The sequence below is a fragment of the Pseudopipra pipra genome, chromosome W, assembly GCF_036250125.1.
Source record: "Pseudopipra pipra isolate bDixPip1 chromosome W, bDixPip1.hap1, whole genome shotgun sequence".
Lineage (NCBI taxonomy): Eukaryota > Metazoa > Chordata > Aves > Passeriformes > Pipridae > Pseudopipra > Pseudopipra pipra.
The window spans coordinates 33,129,495-33,152,577 of record NC_087580.1 but is presented as its reverse complement, the minus strand read 5'-3'; the positions used below and the strand labels follow the sequence as shown (position 1 = coordinate 33,152,577).

The window sequence follows — 23,083 nt, the reverse complement described above, 5'->3', positions numbered from 1 at the left end:
GTGGGACAGTGGCCCCTTGGTTCCGTGAGCTCTGCAGTGTTCCAGGAATCCTTGGGTTCCAGGAGAGCCTGCAGTTTCACAAGGAGCACTTGAATGCAGGAGGTTCTGCAGGGTCCCAATGGCCCCTGGATTCTGGAAGGTCAGAAATATTTAAGGGCTCCCTTGGTTCCAGGAGATTTGACAGTGTCCTAGAATTCCTTTGATTTCATGAGGCCCTGGATTGTCCCAATGGCCTCCCGATTCCATCAGCCCCCTCAGTGTCCCAATAGTCCCTTGGTTCCATGAGTTTCCACGGTGTCCCAGGGTTCCTTTTGTTCCATGGGGAGCTGCAGTGTCACAATGGGCCCTGAATTCCAAGAGTTTTGCCAGGGTGACAGTGCTGCCTTGATTCCATGAGATTCCATAGTGTCCCCGGGCTCCTTTGGCTCCAGAAGACCCTACAGTGTCACAATGGCCCCTGTACTCTAGGAGGTTCCACCATGTCCTTGCTGGAACATGCGTGGCTGTAATGCTGCCCCACCTGCAGAGCTGCCTCCAGCTCTGGGGTCCAGCCCAGGAAGGACATGGACCTGCTGGAGCGAGTGCAGAGGGGAGCAGCAAGAGGATCAGAGGGATGGAGCAGCTCTGCTGTGAGGAAAAGCTGAAAGAATTTGGACTGTTGAGGCTGGAGAAGAGAAGGCTTTGTGCTGACCTGATTGTGGCCTTCCAGTGCCTGAAGGGAGCCAACAAGAAAGATGGAGAGAGTTTGGACAAGGGCCTGGAGTGACAGGACAAGGGGCAGTGGCTTCACACGGATAGAGGGCAGGGTTGGAGGAAATAGTAGGAAGGAATTCTTTTCTATGAGGATGTTGAGATGCTCTTTAAGGCCCCTCCCAACCCAAAGCATTCCATGATTGTGGGACTGGTGGGTGAGGTGGTGGTCGGAGCCGTCTGGGGCACAGGGACCCAAAATGAGGGAGTTTTCCATTGTGGGGGAAGGAAGGAGGGGGCAGCAGAACTGACCCCTTGGACACCTGGCAGGCAGGCTTTGGCTGGAAGCTGGTGATGGGGAGCTGAGTGAAGCCCCCACAATGCAGGAGGAAATGGTCAGTGACCTGCTCTGCCAGTGAGACCCCCCCAAGTGCCTGGGCCCACATGGGATGCAGCCAAGAGTCCTGAGGGAGCTGGAGAAAGAGCTGGCCAAGCCACTCTCACTCATTCCCCAGCAGTGCTGCACAACTGCACAAGTCCCAGCTGACTGGCAACAAGCACATGGGATGCCCATCCCCAGGAAGGGCCAAAAGGAGCATCTGGGCAACTCCTGGCCTGTCCCATTGACCTCAGGACCAGGGAAGTCCATGCAGCAGATCCTCCTCATCCCATGGCACGGGCAGGACAACCAGGGGATCAGGCCCAGCCAGCGTGGGGTTGGGAAAGGCAGGTCCTGCCTGACCAACCTCATCTCCTTCTCTGACAAAGGACCCACTCAGCAGCTGAGGGAAAGGCTGGGGATGTGTCTCTCTGGAATTCCAGAAAGCCTTTGGCACCATCTCCCCCAGCATCTCCTGCACAAACTGGCTGCTCATGGCTTGCCCGGGGAACTGTTTGCTGGGTGACAAAGTGTCTGATGGCCCAGGGAGTGGTGGGGAATGGAAGGAAATCCAGGTGGGGCCAGTCACTAGTGGGGTTCCCAAGGGCTCAGGGTTGGGGCTGCTCCTGTTTAACATCGTTCTGGGTGATCTGGGCCAGGGGATCGAGTGCCCCCTCAGGAAAGTCGTGGACAACACCACGTTGGGTGTGAGTGTGGATGTGCTGGAGGGCAGGAAGGCTCTGCAGAGGGATCTGGACAGGCTGGATCAATGAGGCCAAGTGTCAGGTCCCACACTTGGGTCCCAACAAGCCCCTGGAATGCTCCAGGCTGGGGGCAGAGGGGCTGGAGAGCTGCTCAGCAGGAAGGAACTTGGGGGTGCTGCTTGACAGCAGCTGGATATGAGGCAGAGTGTGCCCAGGGGGGCAAGAAGGCCAAGGGCATTGTGGCCTTTGTGGAGAAGAGTGTGGCCAGCAGGAGCAGAGAACTGATTGCCCCTCTGTGCTGGGCACTGGGGAGGCCCCACCTGGAGTGCTGTGTCCAGTTCTGGCCCCTCAGTGCCAAAAGGCCCTTGAGGGGCTGGAGCGTGTCCAGAGAAGGGAACGGAGCTGGGGAAGGCTCTGGAAAACATGTCTGCTGAGGGACGGCTGAGGGAACTGGGCTTGTTGAGTTTGGAGAAGGGGAGGCTCAGGGGGGACCTCATTGCTCTCTGCAATGACCTGAAAGGAGGTTTTTAGTGGGGTGGGGGTTGGTCTGCCAAGGCTGTAGTGACAGGAAGAGAGGAAATGGCCTTAAATTGCGTTGGGCAATGTTCATATTAGATGTTAAAGAACCCTTTTTCCACTGAGAGAGTGTTCAGGCATTGGAACAAGTAGCCCAGGGAGGTGGTGCAGTCTCTGGAAGTGTTCAGGTGTGTGGTGGGTTGACTTTGGCTGGACACCAGGTGCCCTCCCAGCCGCTCTATCACTCCCCTTTCCAACAGGACATGGGAGAAAGTAAGGTTGAAAAAACAAAATAGTGGGTTGGGATAAGGCAGTTTATTCAAAGCAAAAAGCAGAACAAAGCTTGTGCACACAGAAACCAAAGACAGCAGGGTTTGTTCTCTACTTCCCATGAGCAGCCCTGGTCGGCCACTCCCGAGGAGCAGGGCTTGGGTCCGCGGGACGGTTCCTCAGCAGGCAGCCATCAGACAATGAATGCCCCCCTCCTGCTCCCTGCCTCAGCTTTTAGAGCTGAGCTGACCTCCCATGGTCTGCAATGTCCCTTGGGTCAGTTGGGCTCAGCTGGCCTACTTGGGTCCCCTGCCAGGCTCTTGCCCTCAGCTAAGGAAGGAATGTCCCAGTGTTGGTGCTGTGCTCAGCAGTGGCCAAAACACTGGGGTGTTCTCAACCCCCTTCCAGCTGCCAATGCCAAGCCCAGCCCTGGGAGGGCTGCTGTGGGGAACTGAACTGCAGCTCAGCCAGACCCAACCCAAATATCTATGGCACATATTCTATAGAATCCATCCTTAGGTGTTGTATGAGAGATCTTTAAGATATTACAAATAATAAGCAATAATAAGGCAAGTGTCCTTAGGGACACCCCCCACCCAAAACTACTCGCTGGGTTTGTTCCCTGGGGGTCTCTGCAGCAGCAAGCACAGCCCCACACTGACTGCTCTGGGCTGTGCAGGCATTTGTGGTTCTGCCTGTCTGACACACACCCCCAACCTTGGGATGGATCTGGATGTCACTGGATGTGATGTCACAGGGGAGTTGTGATATCATGGGGAGGTGTGATGTCACAGGGACGATGTGATGTCACAGGGGAGGATGTGATATCACAGGAGAGGTGTGATGTCATATGATGGATGTGACATCACAGGGAGGATGTGATGTCACAGGAAGGATGTGATGTCAGAGGGTAGGATGTGATGTCACAGGGATGATATGATATCAAAGGAGAGGTGTGATGTCATATGATGGTTGTGACGTCATAGGGGAGATGTGATGTCACAGGGGAGGATGTGACATTACAGGGATTATATGATATCACAGGAGAGATGTGATGTCATATGATGACTGTGACGTCATGAGGGAGATGTGATGACACAGGAAAGATGTGATGTCACAGGGGAGCTGTGATGTCACAGGGGAGCTGTGATGTCACGGGGAGGATGTGATTTCACAGGGATGATATGATGTGATGTCATATGATGGATGTGATGTCACAGAGAATCCTTGATGTCACAACAAAGATGTGATGTCACAGGGGAGCTGTGATGTCACATGGGAAGTGTGATGTCACAGAAATGGTATGATGTCATGAATCCGAAAAATCGGTCCAAGAAACTGCTCAGAGACTTTTTTATCTTTAAGCAGCAAGGTATTTGTTTATTCAACGTTGGGAGCAAGCCAGCTCACACTGGACAAACTTGCTCAAAGGCTTCACACAAAATCAGCATTTTTATACAATCTTCAGATGTGATTAAATGCATATTCAAGTGATTCCAACATCTATCAATGCATATTAATAATAGGTGGAGTATAGCTGGACCTCAGGAGGGGCTTGGGGCAGTGCTTCTCTTGGCCCTCAATTTTGGGGGGTCTGGGGGCTTAAACTCATCTTCCTCAGCTTGACCTTCCTTCTCTTCCATTGTTCTTGACCCGTTCACTGAAGCTTGGGAAAAGCCCTGGCTCCAGGCCTATTTCTCCTATTCAAATGTCTACCTGATCCTGCTGTATTTCTAATTTATCACCTCTAGGCCTATTACATGTTCTTGTACTATTCTCTGAAGCTTTGGTCCAGTAAGTAGAACAGAACGAGCACGGATCGTTTTGGATGTTGGTAGCTTGTTAGCAGGCCCAAATTTCTTAGTTAACTCTTTTGGGCCTGGCCTCCTGTTTCATTTCCCCCTTTTTGTTTAGAATTTACGAATTCTTTCGTCAAGTTCCAATGGATTTTGATAGGTATTCATCACAACCCACATTATCTGCATCCTTCTAACCATGATGCTTGATTTGTACCGTAGCCAAACAATTAGGACCAGTAGTAGAATCATGCCAGCTCCTAAAACCAATATTGGATGTATCAAATAGTGGAACACTTGTGATGCTGTAGGGGAGTATCCTGTAAAGATGTCTCACCAGTGGTGCTCTCCCACTTTTTCCACTTTGGTTAGAACAGTTTTTATGCTTTCAGTGTCATGTTCTACTTGCCAGAGCATTCGTTTAGTCGTTCTGTTTACTTCCTGGACCAGTTTTTCTATATCAGGATGTTTAAGCATTGCTTTAGAAGATTAATGTTCATTCCTGTCTGCAATTTTGGCACATCATGATACATTGTATAATCAGCTTCAATCAGTTGTCTAGTAGTCACTAGAATGATATAATCAAAGTCACAGCCTATTATTTTAGTAAAACAAAAAAATTAGTACCACTCACTACTTCATGACAAGTATCTATGGTAGAATTAACACAAAAGATTCTAACACATGCACATCCATTTCCTACGTAATAGACTTGTGACTGGGTTTTAGCATGGGGAAGCATTTCAAAGGTACACACACTATCTTCAGTATCTAAGCATAAATCTTCATTTTCTACTACAGCATTTTCACAGATATATCCTAATTGTCCTTTAGGAATACATGCCTCAGGACTGACTGATTGTCACTTTTTCTTGGTGTGATTATAACTTGCTCAAACATTATGGTCTATGGGTCTGACAATTACATTTTGGTGTATGGCTCCTAATGTCAGGATAGGAAAGATGGTCTTTTCTTTAGCTGCACTGATAGTGAGCACATAAGCTTCACTTTGTTCATGTTGAGGGTTGTAAGTGAAGTTCCCTAACTGCCACCACGCCTGGTAATTTTTCTCAAACTGTGTAGTAGAACTGTTTCTAGCTATTATTTCTCTTACTTCTTGTGGTAATATTCCTGAGGTTCCTTCCCTTAATATTCTTGCAGCTACAGATTGTACCCACTGTTGAGTTTGGAGACATTGTATTGCAAGTGCAAACCTTTTATGGATGACACCAGCATAGTCAATAATTTTGGTGAAATCTTTTGTAGTGTGGTTGGCTACTAATGTTAACAATTTAACTGCCAATGATTGTGTTTCTGCCAAAGTGAGCAAAGATGATCTTAAAGGGACTTTGAATTTTCCTAGATCAGATGTGACAGCACTTAGTTTATTCACTAATACTTCTTGATCTATGGTGTTTAATACACCTAATCCTGTGCCAAACCACCCGGTTACATCTCTTTGAATTCTGGTACGAGGGGATCTGGCCATCATCTATGCATGCCAGCCTTTAAGGCTTTGTTGAATACAGGGCTGACAATCTTTTTGTATGTTTGATGTGTTTACTTGAAGGTTTATTTGAACCCTCTTCAGTGAATATGTGGGATCTAACAACAGCTTCTGCTCATTTGAGTGTCTAATCATGTAAGGTCCAGCAAAAGTTAAATTGTGGACACTCTCACAGGCTAAAGAAGGAGTTGTAAAACTGGTGGTGGTCTTAGTCAATGGGGTGGTAGGAGATTTGCTGGTTGGAAATCTCCTGGTTATATTTCCTTCCCTGAATGTCCACTGACACATCACAGAAACTGATTTATCTAGAGTGAAGGTGTGCCAACACTGATCAGCCACTAATTACATTTCACAGTAACGTCAGTTCTGGGTGACCATCTAATCTGTGCCTATTAAAACACTTGCATTGTATGGGGTACCAGGATTTTACCAATTATTCAGTACCCTCGTTCCTTGGAGGACTATAACAGATGCATTGTATTGGTTCAGTTCAGATGAATTCAGAATATCTGTATTTATAGCAAATCATAGACTAGAATTCCCACTATAGGCCTGAGACCATAATAATTTTTGGGGAAGAGTTTGATTTAACACTAATGTACTTATCAGTCCAAAGATCAGCATTGAGGAGGCTTGATAGTAGATGATTCCTCTCCCGAGGTCCATGCTTCCTCTGGAACCCTCTTGACTCGAGAGCAGTGGATCCACGTGGGTTTCTCTTTCACCCAGATCACTGTGAAGGTGGTCATCAGCACCTGCTGGGGTCCATCCCACTTCTCTCATGGTGGATCTCCTGAAAGATTCTTAACATATACCTGATCACCAGGGTTGAATGGATGTAACTTACAATCAGGCTGCTTGGGTTGGTGTTCTAACACCACTGTAGCATTTTTCTGCAATTGTTTTCCTACAGCCATAACATGATCACACACATATTGATTACTGATTTGATCTAGAGCTTCACTATTCACAGTTTGCATCATGTAGGGTCTGCCCAATAGAATTTCAAATGGACTCAGTTTCTCTTTTGATCTTGGCTTGACCCTTAGCCTGATTAAAGCAATAAGTAAAGCTTGATACCAATGAAAATTTGTTTCTTGACATATTTTAGATTCATCTTTTCTACTTGCCCACTTACTTGCAGTGTGTAGGGCATATGCAGTTGCCAATTGATTTTTAGTGCTTTACTTATTGCTTGTACAATTCATGCACAAAAGTGTGAACCTCTATCTGAAGAGATGCTCCTAGGCATTCCAAACCATGGTATAATCTCATTCAACAAGACTTTAACCACTCCTTTTGATTCATTTTTTTTCTACACGGGAAAGCTTCAGGCCATCCAGAAAATGTGTCAGTCAAAACTAAGAGATAACAGGACCCCCCCCCCCCCCTTTTCTTGGGAGCTCAGAGAAATTAATTTGCCAAATTTCACCTGGGAAATGCCCTTTACTTATTGCCCTTTGGTGTATTTTTGTTCCAGTATTAAAGACAAAGTTCACATTGGGATGTGACTTGCTCCATTGTGATAAATAAATTTGGTCCTGTTACTCTAGTCCTTAAATGCTAATAGAGTGAGTCTAAGCCCCAATAGTTTTATCATGTTTTACTTTTACAAATTGCCACACTAATTTTTCTAATAGTGTTAACTGACCTGTTTTTAGTTAACCTCATCTATTGTCTAACACCTTACCTTCATTTTCATGTATCCACTTATAATCTGTTTCTTGATATTCTACCTGTTGATCTGTGTCTAGTTCTTCTAGCACTAAAGCTGCTACTGATAGTTCTTTACTTCTTGCAGCAGCTAATTCAGCTTCTGCATCAGCTTTTCTGTTTCTTATTTCCAGGACAGTGTTACCTTTCAGGTGTCCTTGGCAGTGCATAATTGCCACCTGAGAGGGGAGTTGTACAGCTTCTAATAATCATAGAGTTTCTTCAGCATATTCCACAACTTTTCCTTGAAGAGTTAAAAGTCCTCTTTTTCCAAATTGCTCCATGAGCGTGAACTATGCCAAAGGCATATTTGGTACTGTCCATTGAACACATTCTCCTTGTTTTTCAGTAACAATCAATAGATCATTCACATATTATAAAAGTACACCCTTTCCCGGTGGTGACTGACATTGTTCCAATTCTTTAGCTAATTAATTCCCAAAATTGTGGGAATATTTTCTAACCCTTAAGGTAACACTGTCCAAATGAGATGAGTTTTCCTTCCTGTGGTGGGATTTTCCCACTTGAAGGCAAATATCCTTTGACTTTCCTGTGTTAAGGGAAGGCAGAAAAAGGCATCTCTTAAGTCTAATACTGTGAACCAAATTACACTTTCTTTTAATATTGTTAATAAGGTATATAGGTTTGCAACAGCTGCATGTATGTTTTAGCTATTTTATTTACTGCTCTTAAATCCTGAGCCAACCTATGTGTTCCATTTGTCTTTTTGACTGGTAAAATAGGGGTGTTGAAATATGATTCACACTCTACAAAACCTTAATTTCAAAAAGTTGTCTATTATTGGCTCAACTCCTATCTTCCAGCTTCAGTGCATATTGCTTCCTAACTACTGGGTTTGCTCCTGTCTGTAATTCTATTTCAATGGGAGCTGCTCTTTTTGACTTTCCTGGTGTTTCAGTAGCCCAAACTCCTGGGTATACCTGATCTAAAATTTGATTGACATTTGAATTACCCTGACTTGGCTCCACATAGCTCATTGCTAAACTCAGAGCTGCTATTAATTGTTCTTCCTTTACCTTAAGTTCAATTTTACCTTGTTTGAATTCTATTACAGCTCCCAGATTTTCTAGTAGGTCTCTGCCCAATACCAGTTTGGATAAATTTGGTAAATACCAAAACTGATGCACTCCCATTTGTTTTCCAATTTTGAACTTTAGGGGTTTCAAAAGAAAGCTTTTCTGATTGGCCAGTGGCACCAACGACTTAAACATATTTATCACTTTTAGGTATTAATTCAAAACAGAAAATGTAGCCCCGGTATCAATTAGAAAATCTAATTCTTCTTTTTCTTCCCCTAGCTTAATTTTTACCAGCAGGTCCCCTAGCACTGGCCTGCCGGCCCCCCCTTCACTCAGTACTCTGTAAGCAACAACAGCCTCTCCTGTGCCTGTATTTCCACCTGTTAATTCAGGGCATTCTTGCTTCCAGTGTCCCTCTTTTCTGCAATATGCACACTGGTTCTGACCCAGCCTTGTCTGTCGGGGAGGCAAACCTTACATCTGTTACACAAGGCTCATACATATAACTAACAGTTGCAAAACTGACAAATCTTAATTCTAGGTCTTATCCAAAGTGATGTGCTTATAGTTAACTCTTCAGCACTACCTCTCATATGGCAACTCTTAGCATGATAATACCTTTAACTATGTGCTCCTGGATGTTTCAAGGCAAGCAAGATATATCAGGTACACAATAACAATATTGGGCCAAATACAAACAAAACCAGACCAGACCAGACCAGAGGGGATATTCCCAAGGGAGAGCGTCCTCTCCCGTGTCCCCTGCGAGACGGCGTCCCGCCTCGACTCACGGGTATCCAGAACCAGAACAAACAAAACCAGAAACCAGATACAAATACCTTTTATCAATAGGCAGTGTTCTTGTCCAGCCCCCGCAAGAAGCCACCGAAGAAGGGAGCCCCTTCGGGTAGAAAGACTTACCCGAGGGCGCCCAAGGGGGTCCCGTCCTCCGGGGGATTCCGCAGCCGGGTGGAGAAGGTGTGCTGCTGCAGGTCGCCAAGTGAATCCGAAAAATCGGTCCGAGAAACTGCTCAGAGACTTTTTTTATCTCTAAGCAGCAAGGTATTTGTTTATTTGACGCTGGGACCTCACGCTGGACAAACTTGCTCAAAGGCTTCACACAAAATCAGCATTTTTATACAATCTTCAGATGTGATTAAATGCATATTCAAGTGATTACAACATCTATCAATGCATATTAATAATAGGCGGAGTATAGCTGGAGCTCAGACGGGGTTTGGGGCGGTGCTTGTCTTGGCCCTCAATTTTGGGGGGTCTGGGGGCTTAAACTCATCTTCTTCAGCCTGACCTTTCTTCTCTTCCATTGTTCTTGACCCGCTCACTGAAGCCTGGGAAAAGCCCTGGCTCCCGGCCTATTTCTCCTATTCAAATGTCTACCTGATCCTGTTATATTTCTAATTTATTGCTTCTAGTCCTATTACATGTTCTTGTACTATTCTCTGAAGCTTTGGTCCAACAAGTAGAACAGAACGAACACAGATCATCTTGGATGTTGGTAGCTTGTTAGCAGGCCCAAATTTCTTACTTAACTCTTTTGGGCCGGGCCTCCTGTTTCAGTGAGATCGGTCATTGCAGCGCAGGGCTGAAAAAAGGGAACAGCAGCTCTTTCCACCAGGAAAAAAAAGCTGGAAGCTTTGGCTTCAGGTGGAGTTGTTGGGGCAGCCTGGGCACTTCTTGGGCAGCAAGAACTTTCTGTGGTGGCACCTTTTGTCTGGCAGGAATCTTCATTTACATTAAATTTTTCAGGAGGTGGAACAAGTCATTGCAGCGCAGGGCTGAAAAAAGGGAACAGCAGCTCTTTCTACCAGGACAAAATGTCTGGAAGCTTTGGCTTCAGGTGTAGTTGGTGCAGCCTGGGCACTTCTTGGGCAGGAAGTGTTTTCTGTGGTGGCACCTTTTGTTTGGCAGGAATCTTCATTTGGATTGAAGTTTTCAGGAGGTGGGACCGGCCATTACAGCGCAGGGCTGAAAAAAGGGAACAGCAGCCCTTTCCTCCAGGAAAAAAAGTCTGGAAGCTTTGGCTTCAGGTGCAGTTGTTGGAGCAGCCTGAACACTTCTTGGGCAGCAAGAGTTTTTTCTGTGGTGGCACCTTTTGTCTGGCAGGAATCTTCATTTAGATTCAATTTTCCAGGAGGTGGGACCGGCCATTGCAGCGCAGGGCTGCAAAAAGGGAACAGCAGCTCTTTCCAACAGGAAAAAAAGTCTGGAAGCTTTGGCTTTGAGGTGCAGTTGTTGGGGCAGCCTGGGCTCCTGGACAGCAAAGAGTTATCTGTGGTGGCATGTTTTGTCTGGCAGCAATCTTCATTTGGAGTAAATTTTTCCAGGAGGTGGGACCGGCCATTGCAGCGCTGGGCAGAAAAAAGGGAACAGCAGCTCTTTCCACCAGGAAAAAAAGTCTGGAGGCTTTGGCTTTAAGGTGCAGTTGTTCGGGTAGTCTGGGCACTTTTTGGGCAGGAAGAACTTTCTGTGGTGGCACCTTTTGTCTGGCAGGAATCTTTATTTACATTAAATTTTCCAGGAGGTGGGACAGGCCATTGAAGTGCAGGGCTGAAAAAAGGGAACAGCAGCTCTTTCCACCAGGAAAAAAAGTCTGGAACCTTTGGCTTCAGGTGCAGTTGGTGCAGTCTGGGCACTTCTTGGGCAGCAAGAGTTTTCTGTGGTGGCACTTTTTGTCTGGCAGGAATCTTCAGTTCGATTCAATTTTCCAGGAGGTGGGACCGGCCATTGCAGCGCAGGGCAGAGAAAAGGGAACAGCAGCTCTTTCCACAAGGAAAAAAAGTCTGGAACCGTAGGCTTCAGGTGTAGTTGTTGGGGCAGCCTAGGCACTTCTTGGGCAGCAAGAGTTTTTTCTGGTGGCACCTTTTGTCTAAGAGGAATCTTCATTTGGATTCAAAATTCCAGGAGGTGGGACCGGCCATTGCAGCGCAGGGCAGAAAAAAGGGAACAGCAGCTCTTTCCACCAGGAAAAAATGTCTGGAGGCTTTGGCTTTGAGGTGCAGTTGTTCGGGTAGTCTGGGCACTTTTTGGGCAGCAAGAACTTTCTGTGGTGGCACCTTTTGTCTGGCAGGAATCTTTATTTACATTAAATTTTCCAGGAGGTGGGACAGGCCATTGAAGTGCAGGGCAGAAAAAAGGGAACAGCAGCTCTTTCCACCAGGAAAAAAAGTCTGGAAGCTTTGGTTTCAGCTGTAGTTGTAGGGGCAGCCTGGGCACTTCTGGGGGAGAAGGAGTTTTTTCTGGTGGCACCTTTTGTCGAGGAGGAATCTTCATTTGGATTCAAAATTCCAGGAGGTGGGACCGGCCATTGCAGCGCAGGGCAGAAAAAAGGGAACAGCAGCTCTTTCCACCAGGAAAAAAAGTCTGGAAGCTTTGGCTTCAGGTGCAGTTGTTGGGGCAGCCTGGGCACTTCTTGGGCATCAAAGAGTTTTCTGTGGTGGCACCTTTTGTCTGGCAGGAATCTTTACTTACATTCTATTTTCCAGGAGGTGGGACCGGCCATTCCTGAGCAGGGCTGAAAAAAGGGAACAGCAGCTCTTTCCACCAGGAAAAAAAGTCTGAAAGCTTTGGCTTTGAGGTGCAGTTGTTGGGGCAGCCTGGGCAGTTCTGGGGCAGCAGGAGTTTCTTCTGTGGTGGCACCTTTTGTCTGGCATGAGTCTTCAGTTGGATTCAATTTTCCAGGAGGTGGGACCGGCCATGGCAGCGCAGGGCAGAAAAAAAGGGAACAGCAGCTCCTTCCACCAGGAAAAAAAGTCTGGAAGCTTTGGCTTTGAGGTGCAGTTGTTGGGGCAGCCTGGGCACTTCTGGGGCAGCAAAGAGTTTTCAGTGGTGGCACTTTTTGTCTGGCAGGAATCTTCATGCAGAGAAAATTTTCCAGGAGGTGGGACAGGCCATTGCAGCGCAGGCTTGAAAAAAGGGAACAGCAGCTCTTTCCACCAGGAAAAAAAGTCTGGAGGCTTTGGCTTTGAGGTGCAGTTGTTGGGGTAGCCTGGGCACTTCTTGGTCAGGAAGAACTTTCTGTGGTGGCACCTTTTTTCTGGTAGGAATCTCCATTTACATTCTATTTTCCAGGAGATGCGACAGGCCATTGCAGAGTAGGGCATAAAAATGGGAACAGCAGCTCTTTCCACCAGGAAAAAAAGTCTGGAAGCTTTGGCTTCAGGTGCAGTTGTTGGGGCAGCCTGGGCACTTCTTGGGCAGCAAGAAATTTCTGTGGTGGCACCTTTTGTCTGGCATGAATCTTCAGTTGGATTCAATTTTCCAGGAGGTGGGACTGGCCATTGCAGCGCAGGCCTGGAAAATGGAACAGCAGCTCTTTCCACCAGGAAAAAAGGTCTGGAGGCTTTGGATTGGAGGTGCAGTTCTTCGGGAAGTCTGGACACTTCTTGGGCAGGAAGAACTTTCTGTGGTGGCAACTTTTGTCTGGCAGGAATCTTTATTTACATTCTATTTCCCAGGAGGTGGGACAGGCCACTGAAGCGCAGGGCTGAAAAAAGGGAACAGCAGCTCTTTCCACCAGGAAAAAAAGTCTGGAAGCTTTGGCTTCAGGTATAGTTGGTGAGGCAGCCTGGGCACTTCTTGGACAGCAAGAAATTTCTGTGGTGGCACCTTTTGTCTGGCAGCAATCTTCATTTAGAGTAAATTTTCCAGGAGGTGGGACAGGCCATTGCAGCGCAGGCCTGAAAAAAGGGAACAGCAGCTCTTTCCACCAGGGAAAAAAGTCTGGAGGCTTTGGCTTCAGGTGCAGTTGTTAGGGCAGACTGGGCACTTCTGGGGCAGCAAAGAGCCTTCTGTGGTGGCACCTTTTGTCTGGCATGAATCTTTATTTACATTAAATTTTCCAGGAGGTGGGACAGGCCATTGAAGTGCAGGGCAGAAAAAAGGGAACAGCAGCTCTTTCCACCAGGAAAAAAAGTCTGGAAGCTTTGGTTTCAGCTGTAGTTGTAGGGGCAGCCTGGGCACTTCTGGGGGAGAAGGAGTTTTTTCTGGTGGCACCTTTTGTCGAGGAGGAATCTTCATTTGGATTCAAAATTCCAGGAGGTGGGACCGGCCATTGCAGCGCAGGGCAGAAAAAAGGGAACAGCAGCTCTTTCCACCAGGAAAAAAAGTCTGGAAGCTTTGGCTTCAGGTGCAGTTGTTGGGGCAGCCTGGGCACTTCTTGGGCATCAAAGAGTTTTCTGTGGTGGCACCTTTTGTCTGGCAGGAATCTTTACTTACATTCTATTTTCCAGGAGGTGGGACCGGCCATTCCTGAGCAGGGCTGAAAAAAGGGAACAGCAGCTCTTTCCACCAGGAAAAAAAGTCTGAAAGCTTTGGCTTTGAGGTGCAGTTGTTGGGGCAGCCTGGGCAGTTCTGGGGCAGCAGGAGTTTCTTCTGTGGTGGCACCTTTTGTCTGGCATGAGTCTTCAGTTGGATTCAATTTTCCAGGAGGTGGGACCGGCCATGGCAGCGCAGGGCAGAAAAAAAGGGAACAGCAGCTCCTTCCACCAGGAAAAAAAGTCTGGAAGCTTTGGCTTTGAGGTGCAGTTGTTGGGGCAGCCTGGGCACTTCTGGGGCAGCAAAGAGTTTTCAGTGGTGGCACTTTTTGTCTGGCAGGAATCTTCATGTAGAGAAAATTTTCCAGGAGGTGGGACAGGCCATTGCAGCGCAGGCTTGAAAAAAGGGAACAGCAGCTCTTTCCACCAGGAAAAAAAGTCTGGAGGCTTTGGCTTTGAGGTGCAGTTGTTGGGGTAGCCTGGGCACTTCTTGGTCAGGAAGAACTTTCTGTGGTGGCACCTTTTTTCTGGTAGGAATCTCCATTTACATTCTATTTTCCAGGAGATGCGACAGGCCATTGCAGAGTAGGGCATAAAAATGGGAACAGCAGCTCTTTCCACCAGGAAAAAAAGTCTGGAAGCTTTGGCTTCAGGTGCAGTTGTTGGGGCAGCCTGGGCACTTCTTGGGCAGCAAGAAATTTCTGTGGTGGCACCTTTTGTCTGGCATGAATCTTCAGTTGGATTCAATTTTCCAGGAGGTGGGACTGGCCATTGCAGCGCAGGCCTGGAAAATGGAACAGCAGCTCTTTCCACCAGGAAAAAAGGTCTGGAGGCTTTGGATTGGAGGTGCAGTTCTTCGGGAAGTCTGGACACTTCTTGGGCAGGAAGAACTTTCTGTGGTGGCAACTTTTGTCTGGCAGGAATCTTTATTTACATTCTATTTCCCAGGAGGTGGGACAGGCCACTGAAGCGCAGGGCTGAAAAAAGGGAACAGCAGCTCTTTCCACCAGGAAAAAAAGTCTGGAAGCTTTGGCTTCAGGTATAGTTGGTGAGGCAGCCTGGGCACTTCTTGGACAGCAAGAAATTTCTGTGGTGGCACCTTTTGTCTGGCAGCAATCTTCATTTAGAGTAAATTTTCCAGGAGGTGGGACAGGCCATTGCAGCGCAGGCCTGAAAAAAGGGAACAGCAGCTCTTTCCACCAGGGAAAAAAGTCTGGAGGCTTTGGCTTCAGGTGCAGTTGTTAGGGCAGACTGGGCACTTCTGGGGCAGCAAAGAGCCTTCTGTGGTGGCACGTTTTGTCTGGCACGAATCTTCATTTATATCCAATTTTCCAGGAGGTGGGACCGGCCATTGCAGTGCAGGCCTGAAAAAAGGGAACAGCAGTTTTTTCCACCAGGAAAATAAGTCTGGATTCTTTGGTTTCAGGTGCAGTTGTTGGGGCAGCCTGGGCACTTCTTGGGAGGAAGAGTTTTCCGTGATGGCACGTTTTGTCTGGCAGGAATCATCAGTTGGATTCAATTTTCCAGGAGGTGGGACTGGCCGTTGCAGCGGAGGGCAGAAAAAAGGGAACAGCAGCTCTTTCCACCAGGAAAAAAAGTCTGAAAGCTTTGGCTTTGAGGTGCAGTTTTTGGGGCAGCCTGGGCACTTCTTGGGCAGCAAGAGTTTTTTCTGTGGTGGCACCTTTTGTGTGGCAGGAATCCTCATTTGGATTCAATTTTCCATGAGGTGGGACTGGCCATGGCAGCGCAGGGCAGAAAAAAAGGGAACAGCAGCTCTTTCCACCAGGAAAAAAAGTCTGGAAGCTCTGGCTTTGAGGTGCAGTTGTTGGGGCAGCCTGGGCACTTCTGGGGCAACAAAGAGCTTTCTGTGGTGGCACCTTCTGTCTGGCATTAATATTGATTTAGAGTAAATTTTCCAGGTGATGGGACCGGCCATTGCAGCGCAGGGCTGAAAAAAGGGAACAGCAGCTCTTTCCACCGGAAAAAAAGTCTGGAAGCTTTGGGTTTGAGGTGCAGTGTGTGGGAAAGACTGGTCACTTCTTCAGCAGCAAGACTTTCTGGGGTGGCACCTTTTGTCTGGCAGGAACCTTCATTTGGATTCAATTTCTCAAAACATGGGACCTGCCATTGCAGCACAGGACTGAAAAAGGGAACAGTAGCTCTTTCTACCAGAAAAGAAAGTCTGGATCCTTTGGCTTCAGGTGTAGTCATTGGTGCAGCCTGGGCTCTTCTTGTGCAGCAAGAGCTTTCTGTGGTGGCACCTTTTGTCTCGGAGGTGTTTGTTCCCTGTTAGCAAGTCCCTTATGGTGTCAATCACAGAACACTGGGACTGCTCACAGGGCATGATGAAGGAATACAGCAGCAGTGCGGAAAGAGGAGGTAGAAAAATACATTTCTGTATCTCATATACTTCCTCAATTAGAGAAATCGCTAATCTTGTCACATGATTTGTACTGGACCCTTCTAAGGATGTACTTTTGCCCAGACCCTTTGCTCCAGATGTGCCAGCTACACCAAACGAAACCAGAGAGAATCTCAGCAAAGCCAAAAATCAGCTCTTATGGCACTTGGCACTCTATGGGGTTTAGCACTGGAGCTCAATCTCTCCGGGATGGCTGGTCCAGAACAGTTCATTTAATCAATGATGCTCTTGCTGAACTTCCCTGGGTATCTTGCAATTGGCTACTGAGGCTGAAAGGTTTCCTGTAAGGATTTTTATCTTTTGAAACTACAGGCTGAATTTGAGGGATAAACTCCAGTATTCTGAAAGTGGAAAGTTGATCAAACAGAAAAGACTGTTTCTTCTACAACAGATTTGAAATAGTCCACTTGTAAAAATCACAAAGCTTGAAGCCTACTCAGCAGAGCTGATTCCTCATCTGCACTGATCATCAGCAACTGGACTCTCTCCTACTTCAGGGTCTCATCTGTGTACACTGGATTAAGGCCTCCTAACTTCTTAAGAAAAGTAGTGTTATAAGCTCACAGTTCTGCCAAGGTTTCCTTAGCAGATGGGTTGAAAAGCAAAACTTTGTTGCCATGACCAACGAATGCAGAGCCCAAGGTTGTTTGTGGTGCTAGCTTTGCTCCACTCTCTAATAACTTCTGTCCAGATCAGTGCTGGCAACAAGAATTCCAGGTTAACGTTTGTTTCATTTTTCAGGCTTTGCATTTCAAGAATGGGGAGTTCTTATTGGAAACTCTGCCATGGCTGTCAGTAACAGCCTCGGAAAACAGTTTTTCTGATTTCTGAGGGAGAAGTTTCCAACCCAGCTTTGGAGTATGCAAATAATTGAATGACTTGTTGTACAATTGGAAATAAAAATCAATACATTTGCTCTGATTAATGTCTTAACTTATATTTGGCTAAAGAGTTCTTTTCTTGTTACCTTCTTTAAAAAATAGGACCCATAAGCAGAAAGGTGATCTCCTAAAGTGTTGCAACCTTTTAAGTCCACTTGTTGCCACACAACAATAGCATGCCAATATCACATCCAAAGATACAGAATCTTACAGAGATACACACAAATATATACCTATACATATCTATGTATGTATATCTATCTACCTATACATATCTAAACATATCTATACAAATACACACAAGAAAGTTTGGGGTTCCTGATGAGAGTTCTACATGGGTAATGAACAGAGGACTGGTTTGATGTGTCATACAACTGTGGGGACCATGAACGTATGTTCTGAGCTTTGATTTACTGTCCTGGTTTGTAACTGCCTGCCTTCCCTTTGGGGGGAGCACAGGCCTCTATTTTGCACAGTCTGTTTTGTTTTACTTGGCAGTGTAGACTAGGGGCAGAAGAGTTTTTGGAGCCAAACAGCTCGATGCAGATTCAGTTCCTTCAGTGGTGCCTAAAACTCAGGAGCTGGACTCCACGGTGCCGGTGGGACCCTCCCAACTCAGCACGTTCCATGATTCCATCAAGTCCAACTGTCAGCCCAGCACTGCCCCAGCAACCCCCAAACCACTAAAGCCTGTCAGCCATGGCCAGATGCAGGCGCCTCTGAAACACCTGCCGGGGTGCTGGCTCCGCCCGGGCAACCCATTGCAGCGCCCGAGCCCCCCCCGAAAAACACAGGGAGAAACCTTTCTCCAGGAGCTGACCTGAAGCTCCCCTGCCTCAGCCTCGGGCCACGTCCCCCGCTCCTCCCAGCGCAGGCTCCTTTCCAGCAGCCCCCTCGGCAGAAGGCGGCTCAGGGCTCCCCTCTGCCCCCCCGGCCGGCTCCGCTCCGGCCCCGCTCCCGCCACGGCCCCGCTCGGCTCTGCACGGGGAAGGAACGCGCCCAGCCCCGGACAGACACCCCCGGGGGCCGCGCACCGGGGGTCCCTCCCGGGGGGTCACTTGCCAGGGGTTGTTCACCGCGGGTCCCTCCCTGGGGTTCCCTCCGCAGGGGTCACTTACCGGGGCTTGTTCACCGCGGGTCGCTCACTGAGTGTCACTTACTGGGGGTCGCTCACCGGGGGTCGCTCACCAGCGGCCACTCGCCGGGGGGCCGCGCACGGGGGGTCCCTCCCCCGGGGCCGCGCACCGGGGACCACTCGCCGGGGGTCTTGGGGCCGCTGCCCGGGGGCCGCTGCCCGGGGGCCACTCGCCGGGGGTCTCTCCCCCGGGGCCGCTGCCCGAGGGCCGCTGCCCGGGGGTAGCTGCCCGGGGGCCGCTGCCCGGGGGCCGCTGCCCGGGGGTCGCTGCCCGGGGGTCGCTGCCCGGGGGTCGCTCAGCGGCAGCGCTCCCGCTCCCGGCCCCGCCCGCTCCCACCCAAACCCCACCAACCGCCCCTCTCGGCCCCGCCCCCGCCGCGCCCAATCCCCGCCTCGCCCCGCCCACTCCACCGCCTCCCATTGGCTGCGCACGTTCGGCCCTGGAGCGAGGAGCGCGCGGGGAGCGTTGCCTGGAAACCGGCGAGGGAATCCCGGGAATCCTCGGGGCGCCGGCGCTGCCCCCCCACTCCTGGAGCGAGCGGCCGTGCCCGCCCGGGAGCGGGCACTCAGCGCCTGGCTGCGGCCGCCACAACGGGCAGGGAAGCAGGCGCGCGGAAGGCGGGCTTCGGGCCCCGGGCAGCGAGGAGCCCTGAAAAGAACAAAAGTGTTGAAAGAGAGGGAACTCATCGCACCATCACAGAACGTGCTGAGGTGGAAGGGACCCACGAGGAGCGTCGAGTCCAAGCCTTTGCCCGGCACAGGACCGACCCCAAGAGTCACACCGTGTGCCTGAACTCTGCCAGCCTTGGTTTGTGACCACTGCCCTGGGGAGCCTGGTCCAGTGCCCAACCACCCTCGGAGGGAAGAACCTTTCCCAAATATCCACCCTAAACCCACATGAAAAAAACCTATTTGCAACCAAAAAAAAAAAGTTTCTATTTTCTTCCTTCCCCTTCTCCTTATTTAGTGTTTACACAACAGTACTGCAGTGCCCTACTGGCTCAAAACTGAAATACTTGAAGTCCTTGCCGTATAGGCTGGATTTTGTCCCTTAGGCAGAGGCTAATCTGCCTGCAGTCCACCAGGACTGCCAGAGCTTGGGGAAGGGATGGAGGCTATCGCAGGACGGAACAGAGATGCGGAGATATTCCCTGATATTCTACTCTAGAGGCGGCTCAAGAGACAGCCCTGGAGTTGGAAGCACTTGCCTTCGTCACTGGACGATCTTGTCCAGCACCACCGGTCAGATGTGTGGGGTTTATGTCCCACAGCAAATTAAAAACACCACAGCCATTATGTAAATGTGTATTTGTTTGAGTATTCACCCTGATGGTGTTCAGGCAGTTAGGCTGAGGTACTTTGTGGATTTTTGGAACAGAAATAACATCTTTTAATGGTGTCTGTGACCGGCTGAGGTGCAGGATGTGGCCTCTCTATTTTTAGCATCTGCTGGTACACCCATCTGTAGTGAGAAAACATCCTGTGAGTGTTAATTTAGGTGATGCAACCTTTTAAGTCTGGAGAACTACTTCCTTCTTCAAAGCTTGCTAATTCTCATGAAAGAAATAAAGAGAATTACATGACAGTGACCTATTTTTCACTTTGAATATCCCAACTATTGGTGAGCATTTACATTAAAATATTTGAAGTTTAATAAGTTTTGCAAAATGTCCTGGATGTTGAGGGATGTAGTGATGAACTCAGAATTAGAAAGTGGAGATTGTCTTCTTTTTCTTTGAAGCTCACAGGCCTATGAAAAAAAAAGCTTTCTAGAGAAACTTAAATTTTTTTATCTAATTTGTACACATTTCTACAATTAGGACAGCTGTAGGTTCACCCCTGGCAAAATCTCTCTGCTGGTAACCCAGCCACATGCTGATTAATCCTTATTTCATGTTCAAGTGACCATGATATTTTGGTCAGCTGGCGACAGAGTGGTCCAGGTGGGAAAGGAACAAGGACTTTAGAGCAGCGTTTGCCTTTTTCTCTCCTCTATCCCCCTTTTCTACATATTATACTTTGCCACTTTCTTTGCTCAGCACACAGGAATTTGCTGGATGCATCCATGAATGCAGAACCCACTGGAATCAGGACATTTGTTCCAAATGATCCAGCTAGTGCCAGGGAAGTAGAAGTTATGACTGTGTAACAACCACACTGTGAGGAGGAACAAGACTGAAAACCACTTTCCGTAAAGGGAAGGATTTGAACTGGTGTTGGAGATGTGCAGGGCTCTGTTATTCTCCCTCCTTAAGTTGTTGACAGGACACAGTCCCCTCTCTTACCTGTCATTGAAAGGTCCTTCTAGTTACACTTATGGCAGTGTAACTTTGTACCAACATCAGCCGTGCACTGTAAGGCTGCTGAGGTTTCCAAAATCCACCTTTTTTATTTCTGCTAGTTCTGCTTCGTATCCTTCAAGCCAGTACACAAGAACAAAGCTTCAGCAAAGCCTACCTAACATTTCCTTTTGTTTCTGACATCATTAGCCAACGTAAACCAAACCATTAACAGGCATCTAAAAATATTTCTGGAAGTTTTCACGTGCTCGGTGAGGATTCCAAAGTTTTCTTTGAGGGAGACTCAGGGAGACTCTAGAAGAAGATTTTTGGTCCAGGAAAAAAAAATAAATAACGCAGCTGAAGCCCAGGCACCGTTGTATGAAGCAGATTGATTAACCTTAGTGCTGCTGCGTTCCCACTGGAATACCCACTGGAATGACACTGGAATGCCGCCGGATTTCCTACTGGCCGCCCGGAAGCGGCTCCTCCCGTGACTCCCAGCGCGGCAGGACCGCCTCCCGCTTCCAGCCGGCACATCCTGCCTGGCCTCGGCTCCCCTGCCCGCCCCGATCCATCCCGGCCCGCCCCGATCCCACGCGATCCTCCCTCCTGCCCGGGTGAGTGCGGGGCCGCGGGACGGGAAGGGGCTGGATGGAGGCGGCGGGAGCCGGGAGGGGGGAGCGGGGACACCGCGTGTCCTCGGAGCCGCTGTGCCCGGCGCTATTCCCGCTGTGCCCGGCGGTATTCCCGCTGTGCCCGGCGGTATTCCCGCTGTGCCCGGCACTATTCCCGCTGTGCCCGGCGGTATTCCCGCTGTGCCCGGCGCTATTCCCGCCGTGCCCGGCGCTATTCCCGCTGTGCCCGGCGATATTCCCGCTGTGCCCGGCGGTATTCCCGCTGTGCCCGGCGCTATTCCCGCTGTGCCCGGCGGTATTCCCACTGTGCCCGGCGGTATTCCCGCCGTGCCCGGCGGTGTTCCCGCTGTGCCCGGCGGTATTCCCGCTGTGCCCGGCGGTATTCCCGCCGCTTCCCAGGGAGCTGCCGTGGTGTGGGAGGGAACAGCCCTGGCGGGGAGCAGCTGCTCCCGTGTGGGGTTCTGCGCTGGGGTTTGTCCTCCAGCCCGGCACGGAAGGAATTGGGGGTGCTGGTGGATGGAAAGTTGGGGCCGAGCTGGCGCTGAGCTCCCAGCCCAGAAATCCGGGCGTATCCTGCATCCCATTCAGCGGGCCGTGGGTGAGGGAGGGGGTTCTGCCCCTCTGCCGCGCTCTGGTGATTCTCCACCTGGAGCGCTGCATCCAGCTCTGGAGCTCCCAGCGTGAGAAGGGCACAGACCTGTTGGATCAAGTCCAGGGAAGGCCAGGAAGATGATGAGAGGGATGGAGCAGCTGCGGAGACAGGCTGGGAGAGTTGGGATGGCTCAATCTGGAGAAGTCTCTGTGGAGACCTCCTTGCAGCCTGTCAGGACTTAAGTGGTGCAAGAAAGACGGAGAGGGACTTTTTATGAGGGCCTGTAGCTGCAGGACAAGGGGCAATGGGTTTAAGCTGAACGGTTTAGGTTTAGACTAAATGTAAGGGAGAATTTTTTTCTGCTGGAGGGTGGTGAGGCATTGGCTCAGGTTGCCCCGAGAAGCTGTGGATGCTCCATCCCTGGCAGTGCTCAAGGCCTGGTTGGATCCTGTTGGATGGGGTTTTGAGTGTGATATATAAATAATTGTGATTCGTGGAACAAATGGGTGATTACATCAAAATAAAACAAACGGATTGTAAAACTTAATTACACCCCCATAAAGAAATAAAACAGACCCTCACAAGGTCAAGAGGCCTAAAACCTCCTTACTATCCTAAGGATAAAATATAGTAGAACTTTAAATCTTTAGGCGCCTGTTCGTCCAAGAATGCATGAATTATGACTGGTTGTAGAGATAACCCTTTTAGCTTTAGCTGTAAGAAAACCCATATATTAAATACTTAGCAAAAACCTGTAGAGTGTATATGTATATGATATAATTAATATGCATGAAGTAGCTAAGATAAATACTAAATGTACCCTGTAGTAGGGGTGTGCAGATTTGGGAAACTGGTCTCATTTCTGTCACCCAGCCGGCTGCTTGCTTTTACCATATAATAAACTATTATTCGAAACTTATAGAAACTCGAGACTTTGTTTATCACATGAGCAACTAGATCTTGTGGAAGGTATCCCTGCCCATGGCAGGGGGCTTGGAACAGCTGTAATAACCAGCAGAACGCTACAGAACAGCACGTGTTGTAAATGAAGCTGCGTTCTATGAATAGTAAATATCTGAGTGTAACTTCTTTAAATCAGTGTGAATGAGCTGAGAGGTTGGTACAATGGATTTAGGTCTGGAATTCAAAACTCTTAATCCAGGCTTGGTTGCATTTGTGTTGCTGTCATTTGGGGATGTCAGCTTTAGATCTTGGTGCCTTCAGCAGCATCTTCAGATCTTGCTATCA

The 23,083-nt window shown here is 48.8% G+C and overlaps 1 pseudogene; it reads left to right on the top strand.

Moving 5' to 3' along the window:
- The window catches only part of LOC135404985 (zinc finger protein 883-like), a 41,200-nt pseudogene that overhangs the window by 2,712 nt on the left and 15,405 nt on the right, over window positions 1-23,083 (top strand).